Source organism: Macaca thibetana, chromosome 2 (assembly GCF_024542745.1).
Source record: "Macaca thibetana thibetana isolate TM-01 chromosome 2, ASM2454274v1, whole genome shotgun sequence".
Lineage (NCBI taxonomy): Eukaryota > Metazoa > Chordata > Mammalia > Primates > Cercopithecidae > Macaca > Macaca thibetana.
The window spans coordinates 7,158,600-7,178,767 of NC_065579.1; positions in this window are offsets into that span (position 1 = coordinate 7,158,600).

The window sequence follows — 20,168 nt, forward strand, 5'->3', positions numbered from 1 at the left end:
TCAGGTAAAGCAGGTAAAGCTTAATGCATTATTCTTAACTGTTCTTCAAACCTCCTCAAAATCATGTTGTTATAAAAGGTAGAATCAATCAACTTTGAATGGTATTTAAAAATTTTTTCACTTTCCTTTACCTAGGCTTCTAAATATATATGAGGTGTCTTCAAATAAACTTGTACTAACGTGTTTTAATATGTCTGGACAGGATTTCATTCGAGGCACTAAGGATAAGACATCAACTTAAAAACAGCCCCTAACAGAGAGCCACACACATTCTGCTAAAACTGAAGCAAGAATGAACATCAAAGGTATGGAGAAGTTTGAGTAGAGGAATGGTGAAATCATTAGTTCTCTACAAAAGGTTTATGGGGACAATGTCCCAAAGAAATCAGCAGTTAACACTCAGATAATTCATTTTAAGAAGGGATGAGATGATGTTGAAGATGAAGCTCACAACAGCAGATCATCCACATCGATTTGCAAGAAAAAATTAATCCTCTTCATGTTCTGATTGAAGAGGATTGATGATTAACAGCACAAACAATAGCCAACACCATAGACATCTCCATTGGTTCAGCTTACACAATTCTCACTGGCCTGATTCAGCTCCTTCTGACTTCTTTTTGTTTCCTAATCTTAAAAATCTTTAAAAAAGTCTTTAGAGGGTACACATTTATAATTATGTAAATTATGTTAATAATGTAAAATAGACTGTATTGATATGGTTACATTCCCAGGACCCTCAGTTCTTTAGGGGTGAACTAAATGGCTGGGATGATCACTTACAAAAGTGTGTTGACTTAGATGAAGTTTATGTTGAGAAGTAAAGTTTAATTTTTAAAATTTTTGTCTATTAATTACATTTCCATGATCTTTTTGTAAGTTCTCTAATATATTCATTATAAATTGAGCATTTTAAAATTTCGTAACACCTACTGTATGCATGGAACTGGACACAAAGGTGAATCAAATATTAAACCAGCTCTTGGGAGTAGGAAACAATAGTATTTCACAGACAGAAAATGCGAGCTAGAAAGTATATTAAAGTACCAATGATGGGCTTTGGAAATTCAGCACATTTTCTATATTTATAACTAATAATTTTATATTTAACTTTGTTTTCAGGGCTTCTTTTGATCTCTTTTATAGATTATGTTTGTTTTCTTTAGCATGCTTTGGTTTTCATGTTTCTTTCTTTTTTTTTAAAATAATTTAGATAGCTGTATTCTGATTGCATTTCTAAAACTATTTCCTAATTTATAAGCTTTGAAATTTGTTATCTCTCCATTTGAAAGAATGAGGATTTGTAAACATATGCCTTCCTACATTCTATGCTTGCCTTCATCATCTTAATTCTTAATGAGTGGTAGTTATTTATCATAAAGATATATCACTTTATATCTTCTTCACTAACCATAATTATTTGAATGACAAAAGCAAAGTGGCAGAATAAAAATTTTCTACTGCAATCTCCAACAGAAGCATAAATTTTGACAACCACCACCTACAGATGAGAATACCTTTGAAAGAGTCCAGGAATCCAGCAGAAAAGTTCAGCACATAGTTGGAACAAAAAGTCCAAGAAGAGACATATTGAAAAAGAGTAAGAAAAACAGTTTCACTTCATTTGCATCAACCCCTCCCCAAAGCAGCACAATGCAATACAAATAAAAGACTTTTCAGCCCATGATTTCACCCATATGGGAAAGTGACAGAATAGTGCAAAAGCACTTAGCTTCCACAGATATGTAGAGTGATGCACAAAAGGCCCATTTTTTCTCACCCTATGCAGAACACTGAGATGACTGGCACAGTGGAGTGGTGAGGAGAGACTGGGTTCAGGGAAGAGAGATAGGCAATTACAAAAATGAGAGCTCAGAACCCAAAAATGGATATTGGATTCTACCAACTACTTCAGACACCAAAAAGCCTTTTGGGATGATCCACCTGGAATTCTTCACCTGTAGAATGACTCAAATGGCCCATGAACACCCTAATGCTTCATGTGTCATACCCATCCTACACTGTGGCAAGCTTCCTATGTAAGCTCCCCTAAAATGTTAGTGTAAGCCTCTGCAGATGGCTCATAGACATGGGCAGACACCTGGCTCAACTCTGCAGAACTGTTAGAAGACACACAAACTTGGACATCTTAGGAGGCCACTCTAGGAAAAACAAATAGATGGCTGTCAGCACCCAGAATGACTTTTCAGGATCAAGAGAAGTCATATAATCATAAGAATTGCCCCCACCTCCAACTCCAAGAGGGAAGAAGAGTTGTGTAGGGAATACATTTATAGGAAAGGTCTTAGGGAACCCCTGAATTCTTAGGAAGGTTGACTGTGGAGGTGTTTTTCTCCCAAAACCAGTGATTAAAAACTAGAGGAGATGACTTCTTCAAACTCAAAAATATCCAAAATCTACAAGGAACATAAAACATCAAGGAAACATGACACGACTAGACAAATGCAATAATTTTTCAGTAACTGAGCTTGAAGTAATGATGATCTATGAAGTACCTGACAATTCAAAATAATTGCTTTAAAGAAGGTCAGTGAGCTACAAGAAAACACAGGTAGACAATTCAATAACATCAGGAAAACAATACATGTACAAATGAGAAGTTCATCATTTAAAGAACCCAGAAATTTTGGACCTGAAGAACACAATGAATAGAATAAAAATGCAATAGAGATGATCAAAAGCAGACGTTATTAAGAGGAAGAAAGAATCTGGAGAAAAGAGAGAGAAAGGGAAAAAAATCGTATTTTTAAAAAATGGCTGAAAACTTTCTAAATAAGAGAAAAACTACAGACATTCAAGGACACGAAGTCCCAAAGTTTCCACACAAGATCAATCCAAAGATTAATTTATCAAAAAATATCATAAGAAAACTGTCAAAAATCAAAGACAAAGAAATTTAGAACAGTAAGAGAAAAAAAACTCATCACACACAAGGGAAACATAATGAGACTATCTGAAGATTTCTCAGGAAGAACTTAACAGGCCAGGAGAGAGTGATGCTATATTCAAAGTGCTGAAAGAACATACAAACAACCAAAAATATTTTATGCAGCAAATCTGTTTTTCAGAAATGAAGAAGATATAGTTTTCTAGACCCCCCAAAAAAACAAAACAAAAAAGCTGAGAGATAGGCCGGGCGCGGTGGCTCAAGCCTGTAATCCCAGCACTTTGGGAGGCCGAGACGGGCGGATCACGAGGTCAGGAGATCGAGACCTTCCTGGCTGACACAGTGAAACCCCGTCTCTACTGAAAAATACAAAAAAACTAGCCCGGCGAGGTGGCGGGCGCCTGTAGTCCCAGCTACTCGGGAGGCTGAGGCAGGAGAATGGCGTGAACCCGGGAGGCGGAGCTAGCAGTGAGCCAAGATCACGCCACTGCACTCCAGCCTGGGCGGCAGAGCGAGACTCTGTCTCAAAAAAAAAAAAAAAAAAAAAGCTGAGAGAGTTTATCACCACTAGGCCTGCCATGCGAAAAATGCTCAAAGGAGTTCTTCATGCCAAAAAGAGGAATGTGTATCATTACAGCATATCAAAGTATAAAACTCATTGGTAAAAGTAAATCTAAATATTTCCAAATTCAGAATACTCTAATATTTCCAGATTCAGAATACTCTAATACTGTAATGGTGGTATGTAAATCCCTTTTAACTCTGCTATAAAAGTTAAAATACAAAGTATTTTATAATAGCTTGTTAATAGATACACAGTATAAAAGATATAAATTGTGACATCAGAAACAAAATGTGGAGATGGGTGTAAAAGTGTAGAATTTTGTATGCAATCAAAATTAAGTTGTTAAAAGCTTCAAATAGACTGTTACAGCTATAAGATGTTTTATGTTAGCCTTGTGATAAAATCTACTATAAATCTATAGTTTATTTTGTCTCATATAATATAGCCACCCCTTCTCTATTTCCATTTACATGGAATCTCTTTTTGCTTCATTTCACTTTCATACTATGTGTGTCCTTAAAACTGAAGTGAGTTTCCTGTACTCGGCATATAGTTGGGCCTTGTTTCTTTTTATTCATTCAGTTACTCCATGTCACTTTCTGAGAGAATTTAATTAAAGTAATCACAAATAAGCCAGAACTGACTACCGTCATTTCGTTAACTTTGTTCTGGTTGTTTTTTAGTTCCTACTATAAATCTATAGTAGATTTTACCATGGAAAAATCTATAGTAGATACAAATGCAAAAATCTATAGTAGATACAAAAATCTATAGTAGATTCAAAAAGGCAAAAATCTATAGTAGATACAAAAACATAAACAGAAAGGCAACAAAGCATACCATTAGAGACAATCACTAAATAAAAAAAGATGTCAGCAAGAGAGGGAGAAAGAAACAAAGGAACTAAAAAACAGCCAGAACAAAATTAACAAAATAACGGTAGTAAGTTCTTGCCTATTTATGATTACTTTAATTAAATTCTCTAAGAAAGTGACATGGAGTAACTGAACGAATAAAAGAAAACAAGGCCCAACTATATGCCGACTACAGGAAACTCACTTCAGCTTTAAGGACACACACAGTATGAAAGTGAAGTGAAGAAAAAAGAGATTCCATGTAAATGTAAATAGAGAAGGGGTGGATATATTATACGAGACAAAATAAACTTTAAATAAAAAACTATAATGAGAGACAAAGAGGGTCATTACATAATAATAAAGTAGGCATTTCCTCAGTAGGATATGGAATTATAAATACATGTATGAACTCAACATCAGAATACCCAACTATAAAAATCAAATACTAACATTACTGAAGGGAAAAATAAACAGCAATACAGCAATGTAGGGAAAGTAAATATCCTATTTTTAACAAAGGACAGATTATCTGGATGGAAAATAAAAAAAGAAACAATGGACTTGAACTACACTTTAAACCAAATGACCCTGTCAGACGTATACAGAACATTCTATACAGCAGCAGAACAATACACATCTTCTCTAGTGTGCACAGAATATTCTCCAGGATAGTTCATATGTTAAACCACAAAACAAGTCTTAGCAAATTTAAGAAGACTGAAATCATATCAAGCTTATATTTTTCAACCACAATGGTAGGAAGCTAGAAATCAATAATAGGAGGAAAACTTAAAAATTCACAAATATGTGGAAAGTAAACAACATACTCCTGAACTAATGGATCAAAGAAGAAATCAAAAGGGAAATTTAAAAATACCTTGAGAAAAATGAAAATAGAATCACAATATACCAAACTTAGGGCCTGCAGCAAAACAGTTCGACAAGGAATTTTATACTGGTAGATACTTACCATATATTAAGAAAAAACTCTAATGGCCGAGTGTAGTGGCTCACGCTTGTATTCCCAGAACTCTAGGAGGCTGAGAAGAGTGGATCATCTGAGGTCAGGAGTTTGAGAACAGCCTGGCCAACATGGGGAAACCTTGTCTATACTAAAAATACAAAAATTAGCCAGGTATGGTGGCCCATGTCTGTAAACCCAGGTACTTGGGAGGCTGAGGCAGGAGAATTGCTTGAACCTAGGAGATGGAGGTTGCAGTGAGCCGAGATTGCACTATTGCACTCCAGTCTGGGCAACAAGAGCAAGACTCCTTCTCAAAATAAATAAATAAATAAATAAATAAATAAATAATAAACAAACTAACTCATAACTTTTAAGGAACCATGTCCAAGGTTAGTAGAGGAAAAAAAGAAACAAATATTATGGCTGAAATAAACATAATAAAGACCAGAGACCAATAAAAACAATAAACCAAATTAAGAGTTTATCTTTGGAAAGGTAAACAAAATTTACTAACTTTTAGCTAGATTAAGAAAAAGGGCTCCTCAGGAGGCTGAGGCAGGAGAGTTGCTTGAACCTGGGAGGTGGTGGTTGCAGTGAGCCCTGATCACACTACTGCACTCCAGACTGGCCCACAGATCAAGATTCCTTCTCCAAAAATAAAAGAAAATAAAAAAAAGTGAAAAGAAAAAGAGAGAGAGAGAAGATGTTACAAATGATATTACTGGAAAAAAATAGTAAAGAATACTATTAACAATTAAATGCCAACAAATTGCATAACATAGAAAATAAAGACACATTCCTAGAAAAATACAACCTACTAAAACTGAATCATAAAGAAATAAAAAATCTGAACAGACCAATAATAAGGAAGAAGATTTAATCAAGAATCTCTCAATAAATAAAAGTCCAGGACCAGATTACTTCACTGGTAAAGTCTACCAAACAGTTTAAGAAGACATAGTACCAGTTCTTCTCAAGCTCTTCCAAAATATTAAAGCATAGAAAATATTTCTAAACTTATTTTACAAGGCCATCATTATCCTGATACCAAAACTAGACAAGGGCAGTACAAGAAAGGAAAATTATAGGCTAATATCTTTGATAAACATAGATGCAAAAATCCTCAACAGAATACTATCAAATGAAATTAAACATCACACTAAAAGGTTCACGTGCCATAATCAAGAAGTGTTTATCCCTGAGATACAAGGATGGTTCAACAAACACAAATTAATCAATGTGATATAGCACATTAACAAAATGAAGTATAACAAGCATATTATTATCTCAATAGATTAAAAAAAAACATTTGATGGAATTTAACATCCTTTGAGACACAGCCTCTCAACACAGGTCTCTGATAGGTGTTCATAATAACTAATACTTATGGAGAACCTACCCTATGCCGACTATTGTTCTGAGTGCTGTACTCAACTGGTTCTTACAACAACCAAATAAAGAAGAAACTGTTTTTAATTCTTATTTTAGAGAACAGAAAACTGAGGCACAGAATGGTGAGCACTAGGCCAAGGTCACATAAATAAGTACTAGAACCACGTTTTGGGATATAAGCAGTCTATCTCTGTTATCTATGCTCTTAAGCTTTCTACTCCACTTCATTTCATATGTGCATAAATGTTTGTCTAAGTTCTCACTCAGGTTTTATTGGTCTAGTTATTGAACTAGTCTCACAGTATTTTTAAAACTCCTGTGCTTTTTGATATATCCCACTATTGGGAAGGATGAATATTTGTTCTTTCTACAAATTAACCATTGTGTATTTTTATACTTCAAGGTAAAATTTTAAATAATTTTACTGGGTTCCAGAAAAAAAACCTGGTGGATTTTGACTCAAATTTGATTTGAATTTATAGATTAATTTGGGGGAGCACTGGCATGTTCATAATGTTAATCCATCCATAAACATGAAATGAATTTCTTTATTAGTTCATGTTTTATATTCTTCATAATCTTTAATATTATTATTTTTTCTTTATAAATTACTAGTGCAAGGTAAATTTTTGTCAAGTAAATTCCCATATTTTTTCTGTCACAAATGGTATCTAAGATATATACTCTAGCAGGATATTACTAATGTAAATTTTTTTTTAAATCTAAAAATGTTTTGCATTTTGTAAATTCATCTTGAATTTAGAATCCCAGATAAATTCCATAATTCTATTTTTTTGGTCTATTGCAATTTCAGTGTAGTCAGTTCTATTGTCTGCAGATAATGCCCATTGTGTCTCTTCCCTTGGTATCTTTATACCACCTATTAATTTCTTCCCCTGTTATACTCCTGTGTTAACTGGGCCTTTTTATCTTATTCCTGACCTTAAAGAAAATATACGCTGGGCACGGTGGCTGTCACCTGTAATCTCAGCATTTTGGGCAGCTACGGTGGGCAGATCACCTGAGGTCAGGAGTTCAAGGCCAGTCTGGCAAACATGGTGAAACCCTGTCCCTACTAAAATATGAAAATTAGCCAGGCGTGGTGGCACGTGCCTGTAATTCCAGCTACTAGGGAGGCTGAGGCAGGAGGATCTCTTGAACCCAGGAGGCAGAGGCTGCAGTGAGCAGTGAGCCAGGATCATGCCACTGCACTCCAGCCTCAGCAACGCAGTGAGACATGGACTCAAAATAAAATAAAATAAAATAAAATAAAGAAGAAAATATATCCAAGTAAATATTTTTAAATAAATCCTGAGGTTTCCTAAAAAGTTTTTGGCTAAATTAAGAAAGTTCTAGTGTATTTCTAGCTTTACATGCTTTTTTTCTAAACATAGTACTTAATATTTATTCTAATGAGCACAAATGGAATAAGAATACATGACTGAGTCACCAATGCAGGGCCCTCTGTCTTGATTCCCTCCTTTGTGAAATAACAGAACTGAACCTGATAGTCCTCCAGGCTCATTTTTAGTTTATTGTTCTACAAATAGATTATTATGCTTTGGAAAAATTTGTATCTAGAACTCTGAAATATCAAAAATTAAAATATAATTATACTAATTTCATAAACCATAACTATAAATGCCAATTACAAGACTCCTTTGTGATTGACAAGTCTGACCACCCAGATCCTCTACTTAACTAATTGTGTGACATTGAGTGGGCAGCTTCAGCTTTGTATGTCTCAATTTTCTCACTTGTAAAATAATTTTTTGTGTGTCTATTGAATGATCCCCCTTATTCTGCTTTGGGCTTCGGATCATATGGTTTAATAAAATGAATTACATAGCTATTTCTCTTTTTATTTTTTTTTTATAACAGAGTGTTTAAGGAAAGTTTAGTATAATTGATCATAAAATTATTTGGGTTTGGATTTTTTTTTTAGAATCTGATGATTATATGCCTTGGGGGTAATCTTGTGAAGTACCTCACTGGGGTTCTCTGTATTTCCTGAATTTGAATGTTGGGCTCTCTATCTAGGTTGGGGAAGTTCTTTTAATGTAAATGGGATAAAAGCCCCAATTAAAATACACAGGTTGGATAAAGACCCAAGATCCATTGGTATGTTACCTTCAAGAAACCCATTTCACATGCAGTGACACACACAGGCTCAAAATAAAAGGATGGAGACAATTCTACCAAATAAATGGAAAACAAAAAAAGTAGGGGTTGCAACCCTAGTTGCAGACAAAATAGACTTCAAACCAACAAAGATTAAAAAATGCAAAGAAGGGCATTACATAATGGTAAAGGGTTCAATTCAATGAGATAAGCTAACTATCCTAAATATATTTGCACCCAATACAGGAGCATCCAGATTCATAAAGCAAGTTCTCGGAGATCTTCAAAGAGATTTAGACTTCTACACAATAATAGTGGGAGACTTCAAAACCCCACTGGCAATACTAGACAGATCAGTGAGACAGAAAATTAGCAAAGATATTCAGACCTCAACTCAGCACTGGATCAAATAGACCTGATAGCTGTCTACAGAACTCTCCACCCAAAAACAACAAAGTGTACATTCTTCTCATTACCTCATGAGAAATACTCTAAAATGGATCACATAACCAAAAGTAAAATACTCCTCAGCAAATGCAAAATAACTAAAATTATAACCATTAATCTCTTGGACCCCAATGGCATCAAATTAAAAATCAAGACTAAGAAATTCACTCAAAACCATACAATTAAATGGAAATTGAATAACCTGCTCCCGAATGACATTTGGGTAAATAATGAAATTAAGATAGAAATCAAGAAGTTCTTTGAAACTAATGAGAACAAAGATACAACATGCCAGAATCCCTGGGACATAGCCAAGGCAGTGTTAAAAGGGAAATTTATAGCACTAAATGCCTACATCAAAAAGCTAGAAAGATCTGAAGTTAACCTAACATCACAACTAAAAGAACTAGGGAACCAAGAGAAAACAAACCATAAAGCTGGAAGACAGAAATAACCAAGATCAAAGCTGAACTGAAGGATAGTAAGACATGAAAAACCACTCAAAACATCAACAAATTCAGGAGCTGAATTTTTCAAAAAATTAAAATAGACCGCCAGCTAAACTGATAAAGAAGAAAAGAGAGAAGATTCAAATAAACACAATCAGAAACAAGAGGAACATTACCACTGACCCCACAGAAATACAAACAACCATCAGACAATACAATGAATACCTCTATGCACATATTCAAGAAACTCTCAAAGAAATAGATGAATTCCTGGACACATACTCCCTCCCAAGAGTGAACCAGGAAGAAATTGAATCCCCGAACAGACCTGAGGCAGTAATAGATAGTGTATTAAACAAAAAAAGCCCAGGACCAGATGGATTCGCAGCGAAATTGTACCATATGTAGACAGAAGAGCTGGTACCATTCATACTGAAACTATTCCAAAAAACTGAGGAGGAGAGATTTCTTCCTAACTCATTCTATGAGGCCAGCATCAGCCTGGTGGAGATACAACAACAACAAAAACAAACCAAGAAACACTTCAGGCCAGTATCCTTAGTGAACATTGATGCAGAGCTCTCAATCACATACTAGCAAACTGAATCCAGCAGCGCATCAAAAATCTTCTTCACCATGAACAAGTAGATTTTATCCCTGGGATGCAATTGGTTCAACGTACACATATCAATAAACGTGATTCATCACATAAACAGAACTAAAAGCAAAAATCACATGATTTTGTCAATAGATGCAGAAATGGCTTTTGATAAAATTCAACATCCATTCATCATGAAAACTCTCAGTAAACTAGGTACTGAAGAAACACATCTTAAAATAATAAGAGCTATGTATGACAAACCCACAGTCAACATCATATTGCATGCACAAAAGCTGAAAGCATTCCCCTTGAATACCAGCACAAGACAAAGACGCCCTTTCTTGCCACTCATATTCCATATAGTTTTGGAAGTCCTGGCCAGGACAATCAGGCAAGAGAAAGAGATCAAGGGCATCCAAATAGGAAGAGAGAAAGTGTAACTATCTCTGTTTGCGGATGAAATGATTCTGTTTTTAAAAAACCCTAATAAGGCGGAGGTTGCAGTCAGCCGCGATTGTGCCACTGCACTCCAGCCTGGGCGACAGTGTGAGACCCTGTCTCAAAAACAAAACAAAACAAATAAAACAAAACAGAAAAAGCCAATAGTCCCAGCCTCAAATCTTAAGCTGATACACAACTTCAGCAAAGTCTCAGATTACAAAACCAATGTGCAAAAATCACTAGCATTCCTTTTTTTTTTTTTGAGATGGAGTCTCACTCTGTTGCCCACTAGCATTCTTATACACCACCAACAATGAAGCTGACAGCCAAATCAGGAATGAATTCCTACTAACAATTGCCAAAAAAGAATAAAATACCTAGACATACAACTAACTAGGGAGGTGAAAAATCTCTTTATGAAGGTTTACAAAACATTGCTTAAAGAAATCAAAGATGATACAAACAAATGGAAAAGCATTCTATACTCATGCATGGAAAGAATCAATATTGTGAAAATGGCCGTACGACCCAAAGCAATTTATAGTATTCTGGTTTTTTTTTTTCTTTGAGATTGAGTTTCGTCGCTCCTGTCACCCAGGCTGGAGTGCAATGGCCCGGTCTTGGTTCACTGCAACCTGGGTTCAAGCGATTCTCCTGCCTCAGCCTTCCAAGTAGCTGGTGCAATAGGTGCCTGCCCCCACACCCAGCTAATTTTTGTATTTTTAGTAGAGATGGGGTTTCACCATGTTGGCCAGGCTGGTCTCGAACTTCTGACTTCAGGTGATCCACCCGCCTCAGCCTCCCAAAGAGCTGGGATGACAGGTGTGAGCCACTGCTCCAGGTCCCAATGTTATTCTTATTAAACATTTCACAAAACTAGAAAAAATGATTTTAAAAATCATATGGAACCAAAAAAGAGTCTTAATAGCCATGACAATCCTCTGCAAAAAAACAAAACAAAACAAACAAAGCTGGAGGCATCATGCTACCCTCCTTCAAACTATACTACAGGGCTAATGTAACCAAAAAGCATGGTCCGGGTACAAAAACAGACACATAGATCAATGGAAAAGAACAGAGAACCCAGAAATTAGACTGCACACTTATAGCTTTCTGATCTTTAACAAACCTGGCAAAAGCAATCAATGGGGAAAGGATTCCCTATTCAACAAATGTTGCTGTCAGAATTTAGCCATAGGCAGAGGATTAAAACTGGCCCCTTCCTTACATCATATACAAAAATTAACTCAACATGGATTAAAGACTTAAACGTAAAAACAAAAACTGTAAAAACCCTGGAAGACAACCTAGGCAATACCATTCAGGAAATAGGCATGGGCAAAGATTTCATGAAGAAGACATCAAAAGCAATTGCAATGAAAGTGAAAATTGACAAATGGGATCTAATTAAAAAACTCAGCTTCAGAGATCATTAGAGAAATGCAAATCAAAACCACAATGAAATACCATCTCACACCAGTCAGAGTGGCTGTTATTAAAAGTCAAAAAATAACAGATGCTGGTGAGGTTGTGGAGAAAAGGGAATGCTCCACACTGTTGGATGGCAGTGTACATTTATTCAACCATTGTGAAAGACAGTGCGGCAATTCCTCAAAGACCTAGAGACAAAAACACCATTTGACCCAGCAATCCTATTACTGGGTATACAACCAGAGGAATATAAATCATTCTGTTATAAAGACACATGCACGTGTATGTTCATTGCATCACTATTCACAATAGCAAAGACAAGGAATTAACCTAAATGCCCATCAATGATAGACTGGATAAAGAAAATATGGTACATATATACCATGGAATACTATGCAGCCATAGAAAAGAATGGGATCATGTCCTCTGCAGGGACATGAGGGAGCTAGATGCCATGATCCTTAGCAAACTAAAGCAGAAACAGGAAGCCAAATACCACATGTTCTTACTTATAAGTGAGAACTAAATGATGAGAACACATGGACACAAAAAGGGGATAACACACACTGGGGTCTATGGGAGCATAGTTGGTAGAAGGAGGAAGAGGGTTAGGAAAAGTAACTGATAAGTACTATGCATAATACCTGGGTGAGGAAATAATCTGTACCACAAACCCCGATGACACAAGTTTACCTGTGTAACACAACTGCACAAGTACCCCTGAACTTAAAATAAAAGTTAAAAAAATTATAAACTATAATGCAAGATAATATGAGATAATACACTGAAAAACTCAATAAGGAGGCCATTTTCTTTGAAGTTTTTTTGCTATCACTTCTTGTTTTATCTTGACAGATGTTAAAATGTTAAACGTTAAAGTATTAACATAGTTACCATTTTAAAAATGGTGCCTGGTTAGATTTGATTAAATATCCTTAGAGAATGACTCAGTTCCTTTCCTTTCAGGTTATTTTCCTTTTTACTTGAAGTCCATCATTTAAAAATTCCAATTTTATTAGGACTTCAGTGATAAATTGCTTTTTACCTTAACCAGTAAGAGATTATTAATTATTCAATACATATTTTGGGAATTGTTTTCCATCAAAACTTTCTTTGTTTTACCTTTATGTGAGTGAAAAAGTAATTTGTCTCACTTTGGTATTTGATATGCCAGAACTAGAGGTCGAAACTTCACATCCTGTAACACAAACACTTTTATGTATAGTTAGACTTGGTGTGAGCTGAGGTGCAATTAAAAGCGCACTGGGTAAAGGAAGTCGTGTTTTGTTCTTAGGTCTGCAGTAAATGACTGTGTAATCATATTAACCACTTTCCCCTTCCTAGCCTCAGTTTTCTTATATGAAAAATATAGAGTGAGTCAGATTGTGTTTGATCCTATTTTGCTTTTAATTCTTTGGATCTATGAGCTTAGGTTATAAATACACTGACTTCAATAAGAAAACAAAAACTGTCATATTTTTCCTTGAAAATTTAGTGGCCATCACTTTTATATTGAGTGTACACGATTTCAAGTTAGCAGGCAATTGCCTGGAACATTTAACATACTGTTTTAGCTATCAAACTTACATGATGAGATTTCCCTGGAATAAAGTCTACCTAAATAAATTTCCAAAGCACTCTATGGAATTCTAATCTGATGTCTGTAAATTATTATACAGACCTAAGTGTTTAAGAGTCCAAGTTATTTTTACAAGTTGAGTTGACATTCAAAAATATGCCATGCTGTCAAGTCAGTCAGCTCAATGAACAGTGGCATGCGCCAGATTCTTATTAACCCCTTTTATTCACTGTTCAGGCCACCAAAGCACTGGTACTCTTGTACACTTGACATTGGAAGTCAATTTAGAAATCTTTTATTAGTATAAATAATGGCTACCTGAGTGAAAACAGAAAAATTAAATTGGGCTTCCTGATAAAATCACTTTCTGGGGTTGACATGTTCTCCTGGCATCCAGAGACCTATCATATAAACTGAAGAGCAAAACAAACTAGGCATGAGGGACTGTTGCAAGTAGATCTCCAGCCCAGCAACATTATAGCTAATTGAAGAACAAGGACAGGGTAACTTCTCAGCTGTTTCTAAAATTACATCTTTATTGTTTGAAAACATATGCATGATCTGTAACCTGTGTCTGGTGCAATCATTTTGAAGTCACTTGGTGGGAACAGGACAGAGTGAATACTACACAAGTACTTTTCTGGCTTCTCAGATACGGGATAAAATGACGGTAAGGTAAAACGAACCTAACGTAGCCTAATTACTGGCTTCTTTCCAAAGGAATTTCCAGATCATGTTGCCCGACATGATAAACAAAGACACCATAGACTGAAAAAAAGTTTTGACAGGAATTTAAGCTTTTAGAGGCTCTAGACGGTTAAAGAATCTTTGAGATTATCAGTTTAAATGATGAGCTATGTAAGGATAAAGTGATGTACTTAAGGTCAAACACTAAGTTTAATCATCAGAGTTGTAACTACAATTTTATCTTGCCTTGGTCAAACATTCTCGGACACTTATACTGAAATTATTGCCCAAGACTTGCACAGGCCTGAGCAACTGCGTGCTGTCCTCAGCCAGTGGCCCTGCAGGCATCAAGACAATGGGTTGTTACTCCTTCCGGTCCATTGTCTTGGTGCTTACAGGTCACTGGCTGATCTCTCAATCACTCCTTAAATGGGACCCAGGTATCCAAATTTGAGATCCAGTACTCTTTCTCTAAATCCTTCCTTAAATCTCCTCCAGGTTCACCCCTTCTCATTTAGTTTATTACAGAAAAAAGAGAGGGATTTTAGCCTATTTTCTGCCATCAAGAGAGGGTTCAACTGTTAACATTTCCTAAAAACGATTTGCCTTTATTCTGAATTAATAAGGCCTTGGTCCTTAGAAACACAACAGCTTGTATTTTTCTGTGGAGAAAAGGAAAGTATTTTGTTTCTTGAGCTCCTCCTTTTTAATGTAAGATGGAGCTGAGATATATTGTTGAGAACAAATTAGCAGCAATAAAGAATAGGAAAGGGATTTCCAGGCACAGGACATAATACATGTAAAGACTGTAAGATAGAAAAAGAGTTGAGTAGATGAGGAGGTGAAGGGGTGGCCTGCCCCTCCACACCTGTGGGTGTTTCTCGTTAGGTGGAACGAGAGACTTGAGAAAAGAAATGAGACACAGAGACAAAGTCTATAGAGAAAGAAAAAGTGGGCCCAGGGGACCTGCGCTCAGCTTACAGAGGACCCACGCCGGCACTGATCTCGGTCTCTGAGTTCCCTTAGTATTTATTGATAATTATCTTTACCATCTTAAAGATAAGGGAGTGGCAGGACAATAGAATCATCGAAGGGAGAAAATTAGCAGTAAGACATATGGACAAAGATCTCTGTGACATGAATAAGTTCAAAGGAAAATGCTGTGCCTTGATATGCATATGTAAACATCTCCACAAACCTCTTAGCAGCATTGCGCCAGCAAGTCCCACCAGCAAGTCCCATCTTACGCCATAAGGTGGTTTTCTCCTATCTCAGTAAACAGAGCATACAATGGGGTCTCACACCGAGATGTTCCATTGCCCAGGGACGGGCAGGATTTTTAACCAGCAAGCTGCCTTCAGGCACTTGTTTAACAAAGACACATCCTGCACAGCCCAAAATCCATTAAACCTTGAGTCACCACAGCACATGTCTCTTGCAAGGACAAGGTTGGGGGTAGGGTCACAGATTAACAGCATCTCAAATACAGAACCAAATGGAGTCTCTTATGTCTACTTCTTTCTATATAGACACAGTAAGATGCTGATCTCTCTTTCTTTTCCCCACAGGAGGAGAAAGAAATCTGTAATGTCTGGAACGTAAAAAGTGAGAAGAAAGTTGGAAGGAAATAGGATTGGAAGAACAGTATAAGGATTGGCATTCATGGTGCTGTAGAATAGGGTCATGATTTAATTTTTTTTTTAGCCTAAATGAAATGAAAAGAATATTGATGGCTTCATGGATACAGATAGATCACTTATAACTTTAATAAATATCCCTAATGTAATGGAAAATTGATGAGGAGGATGAAACAGTAGAAGAGGAAGAAGATCTAAAGAGATTATTGTAGGAATCCTAGTGAAAAAGAATAGTGGCTCAGATTAGCGCGACAGCAGAAGAGATAAAGAATAGTGTGTATTTTACATATTTAAAACCAGTGGAGGAAAAATCAACAGGATCTGTTGGTGAAAGGATGTATTTTAGAAAACTTGATTGATGGTGCTGGGGATTATATTTGAAGAGGACATTTAAATCTGAGATGCTCGTGAGATATTTGATTAGAGATGTTTAGACAATTACATATTTTATTCTTTTCTAAGTGTTGCAGAATTGCCATAATGCAAACTTCTCAAAGAAAATCATTTTACCATTTTTTATATTTTCAGAACTGAGCATGGTACATAGCTCATATTAGGTAATCAGTATATGTTACTGTTTGTCCTATGAACTGTTGAATCATAGGATCCAGATCTGATTTCTTATTTAGAGAATGCTAGTGACTATAACTAATGGTAATGGTATCTAAGAAAATTATAAATTTAGAGAATGCAAAGAAGAGAGATGAGAAATGAATTTAGTGAAGTAGTAATCTTTGATCTTGAAGGCCTCATATGTGACTTCTCCTCAATGTTGGTGGTACTATTCCCTTAAATTCTTACACTCTTGACTATTGCTGACCTTGGTGTTAACTTAAATCTGCTAATTTATATGAGGATTACATATTGAAGCCAATCATCCTTAGGGGAAGTCAGGAAATCAAAGAGTCACTTAGGAGCTATTTATAAGTGTTTGAGCCGAATGATATCCTGAATATATTGCAATATGACTTCCAGGATGTGAGTAAGAAGGCTGACTCATTTAGTCATATTTGGGTGTCACTTAGGTGTTCTTATTTCATGCCATGTCCTGTGAGGCACTTAAAGTTTTCAAGAGGAAAAAAATAACTAATTTCCCTTATTTCAGAATCCTTCACAAATTACCACCTTGAAAGGAATTTATCACCATTATAGAGAAGAGATTGATCAGATGGTGGGTAGAATCTTGGCCTGGGAAACTAAAACAAATGGCAGTGATGCTAACATTGGTTTTACAGCTGGGTTTCTGACTTTAGTTATATGCAGGGTGATTGTAGGCAAATTATTTTGCTTTTTTGAGTTTTAGTGTTTATAGGTTTATGTGATACATGATATATACATATATGTGTATGTAAGAATATATATGTAATGTATATATATTATTTTCTTAGTTTCTTAATAATGAATATCTATGTATGTGTGTATATATATTCATTACTAAGACACTTTAGATTGCCAGATTATTTTGTTTTCTATGTCACTACTTGATTCCAAGCGACTAGACATTATTTTGAAATCTTATGTCCAAGGGATAGTAAAATTTATCTTGTTATTCTTCCCTGGTTGAATAGGTGATAAGAGACAAATAGAAAGTTCAGGGTTTTTAATACCACATGTCATAGTCTAAATGTGTGTATCTTCTTCAAACTCATATGATAAAACCCAATTCTCAATGAGATAATATTAGAAGATAGGGCTTTGGCAGGCAACTAGATCACGAGGGCAGAACCGTCATGAATGGGATTTGTGCTATTAAAAAAGAGATTCCAGAGAGCAAGCTAGTCCCTTTCCCCATGTAAAAATGCAGCAAGAGGACATCCTTTAGGAGGAATGGGCCCTCACCAGACACCAATATGCTGGTTTCTGGATCTTGGACATCCCAGCCTCCAGAACTGTGAGAAATATGTCTTAATTGTTGATAAGTCACACAATTTATGGCAGTCATAAATTTTGTTAAAGCAGGCAAAATGAACTATAACACTATAATAACACAAATAGTTTATAGAGCAATAGTAGAGAACCTGTCAAGCCAAAGTGCTCATCTCAGATCTTGGTACCAGTTTAAAAGACATGGGAAGTAGTGCTGTTCCTTCCCATATTTCTGGGCCTATGAGAAAAGTACCAATGTAGAGAACAGATTGTGGCACTCGAGAACTATTGCTCACATTTTAGGATTTTTAATGGGTAGTGCCCCTAATGTACAACACAGGATTACATTGTTCACACACTGGATGTTTATAAACAGGTAGTTAAGATAGAGATTGTGTTATAGATAAAGTTTTAGGAATTTAAAGAAATCATAAACCTTGAGTAAGCTATGTGACTTTTCCACGTCTTTGAATCTTTGACACATATTTTGCCCATTTATAAAATGAGGAGATTAGATGATTATTAGATAATCTACAAAAAAGAATAACATATTTTGCCTGTTAATAAAATGAGGGGATTAGTTGATCATTAGATCATAGACAGAAAGCAGTGTAGTATGCATGCAAAGTGTTGTACGACAACTGAATTTGAGCTGGATCATCAATGACGAGGAGTAATGAAACTGATGGAAAAAAAAAGAGTAGTTTCACTACGGGACATAAACGAAGGAGAATGTCAAAGTGGATATGAGCATGGTGTTTGTAGAACAGTGAAAAGACTTCAACACGATGAATCATCAGGCTCCATGAGTTTGGCCAACAGTTGACACAGTTTCCTCTGAAATCTACACATATTTCACCCAAATCCCTTGACAATTTAATCCTTTACTGGTCTTGGATTAAATCCTCATTCCCAGTGAAGACAAATTTCATTCAGATCTTTGCTGATCCTTGAAACACATCATTTTGGTGCTTTGCAACGACGAAGACATCGAACAGCGGTTTTGTTTTGGTTTTGTAATATGACATTTGGTAACTTCACGACTTCTCACATCTGGTTCCAGTTTGAGATGAAACCACTTAAACCTCCATGCACCCACTGAAAGCTGTGGTTTTGTCACAACATTTTGTCACAAAAATTGGATAAACATATAAACAGGGGAATAGCATGCTGGCTTTGTTTTAAAGTTTTGGCTTATTCCTCAGAATTCAAATGAAATATATTCAGTAAGAACTGAATGTTAACAAAATTATGCTAATTAGACCAGCCAGCAATGTTCCACGCTGCCCTTAAAAATCCGTTTATATGTACTAGCATTCAATATGATTGTTTACCTCATAGATGTTAACATACTAGTGTTTTCGCCACTTTCTCTTTTGAAAAACGAGATTTTACCTTTTATTCCTAAGTTGGAAAAAAGAGGAATAGCCACTTTTAGTTTTGGATATGTGTGTATTCACAGCAAAATATTAGTTATAGCTTTTTGTTTTCCTTCTTTACACAGTCCTCACAGTTTTAGACATGAAATGAACTGTAGACTTATCAAGTTTGCCAATTCCAATGTTGTACAGATGTGGAAGTGGGTTTAAAGAGAAACTGTCCCCAAATAATATTGTCTCTCTGGTCTTGCTTCTAGCACATAGAAGCAAATGAAGATGTTGATCATCTTCATTTGTTAAAGTGTAATTGTGATGAGGTCAATGTTTCCAGTTGGATTACTATAAAGAATGGCTAGTTTTACTCTGTTCAGTGGCAGACTATTAGAGCTCCAAACCAGCTTTATGCTGTCACTAACTTCGTGGGAGATAAAAATGTGACCAAATAAGCACAAATTTATTCACACAAAAAAATCATGTACTGTTTTAAACAGATATTTGTACACATGCTCACTACACTGAAACACACACACATAAATACACAGAAAACCTCTCAAACTACACAATTAGCACAGTGAATTCTCATCTACAGAAAAAGACTCTAAATTCCAAAACTTGGTACGTAGAGCCCTTTTTAACTGGTTTCAACTTATAAGTATAACCTTATATCTGAACATATTCCCCTTATCACCCATGCTTAGTCTAATCCAAAACATCACTATATATTTGACATGCCATGTTATTTATGACTCTTTGACTTTAAGCTTATGCTTCTTTCTACATAGCATTCCCAACTGTACCTGCTCAATATGGAAAATTAATACTCATCTTTCAGCTAAAATATATA